This window comes from Hipposideros armiger, unplaced genomic scaffold, assembly GCF_001890085.2.
Source record: "Hipposideros armiger isolate ML-2016 unplaced genomic scaffold, ASM189008v1 scaffold_432, whole genome shotgun sequence".
NCBI classification, from domain to species: Eukaryota; Metazoa; Chordata; class Mammalia; order Chiroptera; family Hipposideridae; genus Hipposideros; species Hipposideros armiger.
This window is the reverse complement of record NW_017731782.1, coordinates 16,550-28,331: the sequence shown is the minus strand read 5'-3', so window position 1 is coordinate 28,331 and position 11,782 is coordinate 16,550. Positions and strand designations below refer to the sequence as shown.

The following is an 11,782-nucleotide window of genomic DNA, read 5'->3' as shown; positions in this document are numbered from 1 at the left end:
CTAGACTGAAGACCAAAACGACAGCAACTTGTCTGTTCCCCTTCCCCAATTCCCCAGCGCTGTTCCCATCCCCCCAATTCCCCAATAAAAATCTTAAAAAAAAAGCGTACTGCTCAATTTTACATATGTATACACCATGTACCACCTCCCAGATCAAGCCCCAGAAGGCTTCCTCATGCCTCGTATCTCCTTAAGTATCACTATTCCAAAATCTCTCACAATAGTTGTGCCTCATTTTGAACTATATATACATGGAATTATACAGTATGGAATTATATATGTTGTCTTTTGAGTCTAGCTTTTTTCATTCAATTCTGCCTGTGAGGTTCATCCTTGTTATTGTTATAGTTTGTTCCTTTTAATTACTGTGCAATATTCCATTGTGGGACCATATCTCAATTTGTTTATCCATTTGCCTGTCAATAGGCATTTTGATTGAGTCCAGATTTTGACACAATTATGAAAAAAGCTGTTATGAATATTCTTATACACATCTTTGGTGAGCATATGCCCTCATTTCTGTTGGGTAAGTACCCAGGAGTGGGATTGTTTAAGGTTATAGCTTATAGTGTATGTATAAGTTTGGCTCTAGTAACAACTGCCAAGCTGTTTCCCAAAGTAGTTGTACCATTTTACACTTCCAACTATAATTTTGACAATTCTTGCTTCTCCACATTCTCAACACCTGGTATTGTCTGTTTTTTCAATTATAGCCATTCCAAAGGGTATGAAGTCATATCTCGTGATTTTAATTTTTATTTCCCTAATGATTAATGATGTTGAGAATCTTTTTATTGGCCATTCATATATCTTATGCTAAGCTTTTTGTCCATTTAAAAAATTATATTGTTTGCTTTTTATTGTTATTAAACAGTTTATATATTCTGGACACAAGTCCTTTGTGAGATGTATGTATTGCAAATATTTTCTCCCAGTCTTTGACTTGCTATTTCACTGTTTTTACAGTCTTTTGAAGAACAAAAGGCAGAGTTTTAATTTTGAGATAGTTTTTCAATATTTTTCTGTGATGAGTTTTTTTGTGCCTTGTTTAATAAATCATTGCTTAACCCACGAATATGAAGATATTCAATTTCTTCTAGAAGTTTTATGGTTTTTCTTTTGTATTTAGATCTATGACCTATCTCAAACAAATTTTTGTTATGGCATTTTTTTTCTCATATGGATATCATATTCTTTCCATACAATTTGTTGAACTCAGGGGGAAGCATGTAATATTTTGCCATCAAGTATAATATATGCTGTAGAGTATTTCCTTTTATTCCTAGTCTGCTGAGAATTTTTATTTTTCATCAAAAAATAAATTATTATCTTGAAACTGTTGTCAAAAATCAATTGACCATATATGTGTGGGTCTATTTATGGATTCTAATATGTTCCACTCATATTTGTCTATCCTTATACCAACACCACACTGAATTGATTGCTGTAATTTTATAGTAAGTCTCAAAGTCAGGTAACAGAAGTCGTTCAGATTTGTTACTTTTGTTTTCAAAATTATTGACTATTCTATAGTCTGTGTGTGTCTATGTAAATTTTAGAATTTTGGCAATTTCTAGTTTTAAAATGCCTGTTCTGGTTTTAATTGGGATTGCACTTCACCTGTAGATCAATTTGGGAAAAATTGACATTTTACAATATTAAGTCTTCCAACCCATGAACTTTATATATTCATTCATTTATTGAGGACCTTAAAAATTTCTCTCAATAATGTTTTACACCTTTTGGTATAGACGTCTTATGCATCTTATGTTAGATTTATTCCTAGACATTTTATTTTTTTATGTTACTGTACAATGGCATTAAATTTATTTTAAATTTCTAATTGCTGCTAGCATACACAAGTGATTTTTATATATTGACCTTGGGTAGAGTGATATTGTTAAATTATTTATTAATTTTAATAGTTCTTCAATTGATTCTTTTGAATTATTTATGTATATAATCATTTAGTCTGTAAATAATGCTAGTTTTATTTCTTCCTTTCTGATCAGCTTATTGTACTGGCTTGGATCTCCAGTACAATGCTGAATAATAGTGGTAAAAATGGACATCTTTGTCTTGTTGCTGAACTCAGAGGGAAGCAGGGAATATTTTGCCATCAAGTATAATGCATGCTGTGGAGCATTTCCTTTTATTCCTTGTCTGCTGAGAATTTTTATTTTTTTATCAAGAATACATGCTGAATTTTGTCAAATGGTTTTTCCTACATCTTTTGAGATATTTTTTAAATTTTTTCTCTATTTTATTAATATAATGAATTATATTGATTGTTTTGAGTATTAAATCAACCTTATATTCCTGGAATATAGCCATTGTGTAGTATATTTTTAATATATTGATGGATTTAATTTATTAAAATTTTGTTTAGGATTTTTGCATCTATGCTTGTACATAAGATTGGTTTGTGATTTTTCTTTCTTGAAATGTCATTCTCAGATGTTGGTACCACTTGGTGAAACCAGGGACAGATAACTATATATCTATATATCTATATACCTATATATATATATATATTTATCTTATTATTTCATAAGCACATAGAAAGATTCAAAGTAAAAGGATGGAAAAAGATACACTATGCAAACCAAAGACTGGTATATATACCTATTTCATACAAAAAAAAGACTTTAGTCAAGAAATATTACTAGACATATTCTGCTGAAAAGATTAATAAAATGAATAACTCTCTAGCTAGACTAATACAGTAAAAAGAAGAGAAAACAAATTTTTATTATGACAAAATTTGGTCCATCAACAGGAAGATTCTCAATTGTATGAACTTAATAATAGCTTCAAAATACGTAAAATTTGTAAAATTTTTTAAAATTTGTAAAATAAAGTAAAATTTGACAGACTAAATAGAGAGATGGACAAATGCATAATCATAAATAAAGATTTTAATATAACTGAGTAACTGATAGAACAAGTAGACAAAAAAATCATTAAGAAAACAGAAGCTTATCACTTCTCAGCCTTTTATTTAAGATCAAGTGAAAAAAGAAGTTTGAACAACATGATTAGATGACTTGACCTAACTGAACATTGCAACAAACACCTTCAGAACATATTTTCTTCAAGTACACACAGGACCTTTGCTAAATAATACATGTTGGGCTATAAAGAGACATCATTATAGACTCTACAGACATTTAAAGAAAATAAGAGTATATTATGAACAATTCTATGCCAAAAAACTTGACAATTTAGAAGACTGTTTTTTAAATATGGAGTAACATGGTCAGAATTTTGTTGCAGAAAGATTACTCTGACTGCAGTGTGGAGAATGGGTTAGATGCAGGCAGGACCAGAGGCAGTGAAGATGTTAGGAGCCTATTGCAACAATCCAGGCAAAGATAACGATGACCTAGATTAGGAGGTGCTGACAGAGAGATTGAAGAAGGGATCAAATGAAAGAGCACGGAAGAAAGGAAAGCTGAGGGTCAGGGATTATGTGACATAGCAAAATGTTGACTCAGAAATATACACATTTTAAGAAAGGAAATGTGTATTAAAATTGTAATGCTCAATGTATAACAATAACAAAAGATGAATACAAGTCATGTGTATACATTTTTTTGGCACCCCCGGTATTTATTGAGTACCTGCCATACATACACAGGCACTATTTGTGGTAGTCAGCACGACAGATATGGTCCCTGCCTTAGTGATGAAGCTTACCTATGATTGGTATCAGAGCCAGAAGTTGTATCTAAGAGTTTTAACTCCATTAGCAAGACTATGTGCTTTTCACTAGACACAGCAGCCCAGCCTGGCCCTCTGGTACATGAGTTGCTTTGTTGCATCTGATACCAGCAGCATAATTATCTTTGTACTTGCCGTTTTCAGCCATCACAATGGCTGGACTCTTCTAGACAGCTCTTACTGATTTAAAATTTTTGTAAGATGAAGCTGAACCCTCATAGGTTTCCTTGGTTTGGCTCAAAGTTACATATACAAGGAGATGACTATCCCCCCCGCTCCAAATAAATATGTTTTCCTTTCAAAATGGAGTTGCAGTCTCCATCACAGTGACACTTGCAATTTTCTGGTGCTATTAGCACCTTTTTCCTAGGATAGGAGAGGCCAGGGTTTGGTGAAAACACCTTCTTCAAGCCACTTCAATCACCTTTGTCAAAAGCAAAGGATGTGGGAAGCCTGGCACCCTGGATACATCTAGTTTGCTTTTTAGTTCCTCCTCTGAACTACAGAAGTGTAGAATATTGGAGCTGGAAGGAATTGCAGGAAATACTTAATCCAATCTACAGATTTTAGAGAGGGAGAATCAAGACTCAGAGAAGAAAAGTGACCTGCAAAGTCACCCAGCTCCTTTCTCATAGACACAGGTCTAGAATCCAGGTCTTTCTAGCACTCCTCCCTTTAACACAGCACATCTGCACCATAGTGTCAAAAGCCAGGGATCTATTCTTACCTGCTTTATATTTTGAAAAATAAAACTTTAGTTTTTGCTCCAAATGACCATTTCTAACCCAAATCCCCCTCTCTATTCACATCCTATGTTGGCTTTTCACCATTCTCTGCCTGAAGGGGGCCCAGAATATGTGCTATGCAAAGCAGATGAAGCAGGTACAATTTGGGGTGATTTTAAGAACCCAAGAAAGGGCATTCTTCCCACTTTCTTTTAAGGGCCTAAACTTTCTAAAAGACAGAAACTTTTAATTGTATAAAGAGAGCTAAGGTCCATGATGCAAATATGATGGCGTCTGTTAACACTGAATAGCAAATAATTAACATTGGATCCCTTCTTGGAAGCATTTTTTGATAGTCAGAACAGAAGATAGTGGAAAAGGGCACTAAGATCCTTAGGAACACTAGAGAGAAATTCACTGTACTAGAAAAAAAGGAATAGAGGGGGTATGTGTGTGTACTTGCAAGCACGTGTTGTGTGGGTGGAAGTACGCGCTTCTAAGAACAAACTTTGTCTACAGTAACAACTCTTCATCACAGCTTGGTCCTGCCTTGACTCTGTCAGTCTGAGGTGCCTGCATCCTAATCCTGGACCAGCATGTCTGAAATACTTCTATCCCAGATGCCGACAACAAAGAATATAGGGGAGGGTGTAATCAAGTGAAAGCTCAAATTGCTTGGCACGTGACAGCCAATAAGTCAAGTGACAAGGGGTTGGGGCAAGGAAAGCAACTTTATTCAGAAACCCAGCAAACTGAGAAGATGGCAGACTAGTCTCCTAAAAAAACATCTTGGGAAAGTACAGAATTCAGGGTTTTTTAATGTCAGGGGAAGGGGGAAAGAGGAGGGGTTTGAGGTCAGGAGGTGACTGATGGCTGCAGACATCTGGACTCCAGCAAGGGTCCGAAGGGGATGATGAAACTTCTTTGCTTTTAGTCAACAAACTCTAGTTACCATGGTCCCAGTCACGAGGTTCCTATAAATCTCTTGATAAACAATCATTATGTTTGTACATACCTTCCTTATCTCCTTAGGGAGGTAGTTTTTAGCAGGGAGGTTGTTTCAGTAACTCTTAGTCTATAGGTTAGATTCCTTAAATGATTAGCATGTCTACGTGCAGGACTAAGCAGAAGCTGCTAACCGACATGTTTTGGGAGTTGGACAGGCTCGAGCAAGATGGAGTCAGAGAGACTGATTATTTTATTCTATTACAAGGGGGATACCTTCAAGCCAGTGAACACCCAGCCAGCTGTGCACCAGAGATGAACCCCAGACTAACAGCAACTAAGCCTTGATATTGGTTCTTTGTTATATAAGTTGTTGTGAAGATTTTCTGTGTGAGGATTATTAGGGCAGTGAAACTACTGCTCTGTATGATACTGTAATGGTAAATGTATGTCATTATACATTTGTTGAAACTTGTAGGATGTACGCCACCAAGATTGAAGCCTAATGTAAGCTACGGACTTTGGGTGACTATGATGCGTCAGTGTAGGTTCATCAGTTGCCACAAATGGACCACACTGGTGAGGGATGTTGAAAATGGAAGAGGCTGTGCGTGCGTGGGGACAGGGAGCATATGGGAAAACTCAGAACCTTCTGCTCAATTTTTCTGTGAACCTAAAACTGCTCTAAAAATTAAAGTCTATTAAAAAAAAAATCTCAGTTCCCAGTGGCAGTTGGATCGGCTGGGAATTCCTGCAGGGGGCACGAAGCAGAGGTAGCGGGGTGAGGTGCACATGGCTTAGATGGAACCCAGGAAACCTGGACTCTATTCCTAGCTCTGCCACTCACTATGGGGCCCTGACATCGGTTTCCTCCATTGTACAATGGGGAGGGTGGGCTTGGGGGTCCACAGCTCATTCCATTTTATGGTCTTCATTAAAGATATTTTTCTAGGTTCTGTCTTCTTGAAAGAAACACTGTACCTTGGAATGAAGGGATAACTAGATACAAAGAAAGGATCCCTTTTTCTCAGTTGAGACCCTCAAGGCTCCGTCTGGTTTGGTCGGCTGGGTCCAGAGTATAGCCATGATCCAGCCATGGTTTTGTCCTTCTCTGAGGAGGTCTCTGAGCTCTGGGCTTTGCTTGGATTAGGTGTTGGGGCTGCTAACAGGGGGATGAACTCTTTTCTGCACCTTGCACAGCTGGCGTCTCACCCAGAAGGATCATTTCACCTAAGGTCTTTTGGTTGTTCCTCTTCCCTTCCCTTCTCACTAGGCCTCCCCAAATGCCTTCTCTGGGTCAGCATCAGCTTCAGGGATATGTTCATCTTTCTTTTGTGGCTCCTGGCACAAAGTGATTCCACCCGAAGCAGAATATTCCTTTTCAACATCAGCCAGCGGTTCCGAGTCTCTCACCTCCTGCCTGGGGACTCTGCTTGCACTCCATTCCTGCGTCAGCATCTTCAAGTGAGTGGGTAAACCCCAGCCCTGACGTCTGCTGGGTGGGGACTTCAGGACTGCATCTCTCATATGCCCTTTAAATTACTAGTCTCACCTACCAGCCCTGTGTGTTAGAGGCAGGAGTTAAAGAACCCTGGCAGCGTCTAGCCTTTAATCAACAAAAGCATTTGATGGAATCAAGCAAGTTTTCAAGGGTTCCCTCCTGCTTATCTAGCAAAACACCCAACCCCAGCCCTGCACTGCGGACTGCACACAGGCTTGGATGCCTCTACCCTGACTAGCTGTCTGCCGCCTCGCTGCAAGGACAAGCCCATCCATTTAGTGCTCCTTGTAATTGGAGTAGTAACTTATTTCCTTTGGTCTCTTTCTGTTCAACCCACCACCCACGGCTTTCTTTTCCTTCGAAGTGTTTTTATACCTTCTTCTCCTCTTTGGAGGTCAGCAACCTTCCACTGACCTTTCCTGCACTGCCCAAAGCACATACCTTATGGGCTGATGCTGGGGACATATGAGGTGAGTGATACAGACTCAAGGAGTTCAAGTCAGACCGGAGCATCACAAGCCCCCCTCCAACCACACACACACAATTTTTCCATCCCCCTGGCTTAGCACTGGCAATGGCCTTGGCACAGTGGGCGCTAGGCCAATGATGTCTTCAGATGAAGGGCTGCCTTGGTTCCTTCCTTTGCCCTCTGGGAGAGTTTCCCACAGAAGCAGGGAGCCAGGCTGAGGACAGGCTGCACAGTTTTGCCTGGGGTCTTTTCCGAGAATCTGTAGCTCAGCAGCTAGATGTTGCAAAGGGTCTAATTACATATGTCAATGTAAAAAACAGCCAAACCTTTATAGAATTTTTATAAGAGCTTATTTGAACCAAACTGATAAAATATGCTGGGGAGCAAGATCTCAAATGCTCCAGAGAATAACAGTTTTGCAGTTTCTTGTATGCATTTAAATTTAAGGAAGGAACGTAAGGAAGATTGCATGAGGGTGGGAGAAATCAAGGTGGGAATTGGGTTACGAACTAGTTAAGACTTTGTGCTCTCACACTTTAGAAAGAGGGGGTCTGAAAGTGGTCATTTCAAAGGCGTGCTAACCTAGATGCACAGAAACAATGGATAAGGTTTGCTTAAGGCAAAGATAAGCCTTTCACTACTGAAGTTTATGCCTCGGATGTGACTACCCCACGACCTGCCCAGTTAGGAATTTGTGATCAGGTCACACTGTGAGGTTACTTCCCACAGAACCCCTTTTACTTCCACACATGGAAAAGAGCAAATGCATGTAAAGTTGGGGGCAGTTGTTTGCTGTGTACAAAAAACAAACAAATGAAAAAACAATTCCACAGTAAAGAAGCACTTCCCTAACTGAGAGCTAGCTAAGCCTTATCCTACTGCCAGTACCTGCTCTGTGCTGGGCAGCAGCTGGTGCCTGGACCCTGCCGGGGGTGCCAGGCCATGGTGGTACAGCCCTGCACACTAGATGAAGCAGTGGAGAAGGGGCCCAGGGTTTCTGTTTGGTCACTTTCTTTTCCAGTCCATTTTGTGCCATGGGAAAGACAAGACCTGTGGCAGAAAGTCCAGAAGATGAAAATCCATTCAGAAAAGAGCTCATAGGGTGAGTGTGTGTGTGTGTGTGTGTGTGTGTGTGTGTGTGTGTGCGCGCGCGCGCGCCTATGGTGGGATAGTTGTAATGTTGGTCATGTTCAAGTTAGAACAAAACTCACCTAAGTAAATTTGAAGATCTAATTGGCTTTAAGTGATTCATAAATCAGGCAGCATTCCACCTAGCAACTAGAAGCATGCTCCAAAATGGAAGGTTTCTATATGCAGAAAGAGGGTGGGACAAAATATAAAAGAGTGGTTTATTTCATACAAGAATACCTTCCCTTATGGGAAGACAAGGGGACTTACCAGGCAAAGCACCTCACTGGTGTCAATCAGGAAATTCCATACTGGTTTAAAATCCCATTTGTGGGAAAGGCTGAAACTGCAATTAGATTACTTATTAAGTTTTGGTCTGGTGACTGTGGCTTAGCAAAAATGACTCCATTTTGCCCCGTTCTTTCTTTTTTAAAACAGTAGCTTTTATTTTAAGGCAATGCAATGTAGCACAAACATTATCTCTGCTCTCTTTCATCTGACATACCCATGAATGCTCACTCTCACATCCATTCCTCGCAAAGGACACTATTCTTCCAGCTCTGTATTAATCCAGTGGGGCCTTCCAGTGCCTCTAATTCAGTATCTTATTTTCCTAAAGGTCTGAGAGAAAAGGCTCAGATATACCCTCGGGGGCATGAGAGGATGCGGAGAGCTTGCAGCAGCTTTCTCTTCTCCCATTTCCACCCCATCAATGGCCTCCAAGGGGCCATGGAAGAAAAGAGGATGAGGCAGTTGGGGGAGCTGAGAGCTGGATGCAGAGTTCATCCTGGGGTCAGGCCAGGGAAGCTAAGTGGCTGACGCTCTGCCTGGAAGGAGAGTCTGAGTCAACATCCAGGGCCAAGGTGAGAGGGTCAAGGAGAGAGGGTGGCGGGGAGTGGGACAGCTGTGGCTGGTTTACTTCTCAGAAGGAAGTCCTGCAGGCAGGGCATTTCTTCAGTAATGGTCTTCTGCATCACCACTGTCCACTCTTGGGTCTCTATGTGACATTCTGAATCTTTCTTCCCCCTTCTGCCAGAATCCAGAAAAATGTCTGTCAGGAAATTGATTATTTTCATCCTAGTACAAATTTAAGCCAATGTATTCTCTCTCCCAGGATCATCTGCATCGTAAGCCTCAGCTCCGATACCAAAATAAAAGCCACCTCACCTGCTAAAGGGCTAACACACATCAGCCCACAGACAGGAGAGAAATTTCAGGGGCAGGGGTGTTTTCTGGGCTTTGGAATTTTAGTTTCCTTCCAATTCCAGTCCTGCTCAGGAGAGGAATAAAAGGCTGCTTCCAAGGTTTGATCTCTTGAGCTGAAAACCTTCCCTCTACTCGCCTTCAATATTCCCTGAAATTCTGACTCTTTATCTCTTAAGGTTAAAACATTTCCCTGGAAAGCCACTTTTTCCCGAACTGTTAATTAGGACAGGGACATTACAGTGACTGGACAATCATATTCATTTTCACATTGTAGGTAAAATTCAGACCTGGACAGGACACAGAACGAGTACATTTTTATGTCCAGGAAAGGAAAGAAGTGTAATGTGATAGAAAGAGACTTAAGTTTAAAGTCAGGGGGCCTGGGTCCACTAAGAGTTACATGGTCTTCAATAAATAGCTTATCTTTTATGTCCTCCTCTGCAAAATAAAATGCCAGTTGTTTCTCACCAGATGATTATGGGACTCAAAAGAGAGAATATACGTGAAAGAACTTTTAAAATTGGAAGTCCTATAAAAATGCAAGTTATTATAATATTTGAATTAACGAGACATAACTCGTTCCTTTTGCTGATTGGTTCCTTCAAGGCACTGGGCCTGCAATTCAGGTTCCTACCAGTTGAGAGAGAGTGTTGTCAATTACCCTGTGAAAAGCAAGTGTTGCACACTTCCTTAGGCACTTCAAGCTGATGTCTAATAGCAGTTATGTGGAGGATTCCATGCATGCTGGGACCCCAGGCTTGGATAATGGCCTCTCCACAAGAAGTGTGATCTTCATTTGCTCTACATCAGGACCTCGAACTAAATCAGCTCTTCTTTTTCGAGCCTTCCAGTCCCTGAAAGCGGTAAAAGAACTCAAGAGTAAATGTTTTTAATAAATCAAATCACGGACTCTGCCTGGTGTCATCGTGATAAATTAAGTTCGCTCACAGCCTGAAAACGAGGCTATGGGTTCCGTCTTGCTCTTGGTTTCACGAAGCCAGAATGATGTATTGCTGTGTATGTCTTCCCAACTCTGTATTCAGTGACATCAGGTTGGTAGCTTGAAATTGGCCACAATGGAGGTATTCATACCACAGAAATCAGCAAACACTACTACCAGTGCCATTTTCTGCCCCAGAAAGCTGGTTGGCAAACATTTCTCGGCACACCACTACATGAGGTCATATAGCAAGGAAGGATAAGCCCATCTGGAGATGGTAGTTGTGGAGAGGTGATCAGGGAAGCTGTAGCAGATGCCACTAGCTATTTGTTCATACTTATTCTTAGCTTTGACCTTAAAATAGAGCCACTGTTTTGTTCAAGGTGGCAATTTGCTCAGATTCAAAACCACATATCTCAGACTCCCTTGGGGCTGGACCCACATGACCCAGTTCTGGCCAATGAGATGGAATTAGAAATCTGCTTCTTGATGTAGGCCCTTTCCTCCTTAATTGTTCCTTCTCCTTTGTCCTGCCTGAAATGATGACTTGAGGTGGGACAGCCATCTTATACCATGGAGGGACCATGAGGACGAAATATTTCAAATAACAACCAGGCAGAGAGACAGGAAGCTAGGACATAGAGGACACTGTGGAGCTGGCAGCCCCCTGAACTGCCCACTTCTGGAATTCTTAGGTGAAAAAAACACCCCAAAACTCTATTTGGTTAAACTCCTAAATTTGGTCTATTTACATGCAGCCAAATACAGTCTTTTACTAAGAAAGAAGACTTTCCTTAAGAAGTGATGTTTGGGCCGGCTGAGTGGTGCATTGGTTAAGAGTTGGCTTGAGATGCCAGCTCTGAGCAGCAAGGCCCTGGTTCAGATCCCACATTAGGGCCAGTGACACTGTGCCCTCTTCAGCTAAGATGGTGAACAACAGCTCAACCTGGAGCTGGGCTGCCATGAGTTGCTGGCGATGGCATAGGCTGCGGTGAAGCTGCAGTGGGGTGCCATAAGCTACCATGAGTGGCTGGCAGCTGGCATGAGCTGCCAAGAGCCGCTGTGAACAGCGGTCCAGTGGCCAGCAACCGATCTACCTCACCCGGGAAGAGCGCAATGATAACACCAACATGGGCCAGTGAAGC

The 11,782-nt window shown here is 40.7% G+C and overlaps 1 long non-coding RNA gene across 1 annotated transcript in view; it reads right to left on the bottom strand.

The window, feature by feature from the left end:
• Window positions 1-8,515: 8,515 nt before the first annotated feature.
• LOC109394715 (uncharacterized) overlaps window positions 8,516-11,782 on the bottom strand; it is a 16,941-nt gene continuing 13,674 nt past the window's right edge. The window contains exons 2-3 of the long non-coding RNA XR_002126500.1: window positions 10,359-10,551; window positions 8,516-9,520 (exon numbers count right to left, since the gene is read on the bottom strand). This is a non-coding gene — a long non-coding RNA (uncharacterized LOC109394715). The remainder of the gene's footprint in view (window positions 9,521-10,358; window positions 10,552-11,782) is intronic.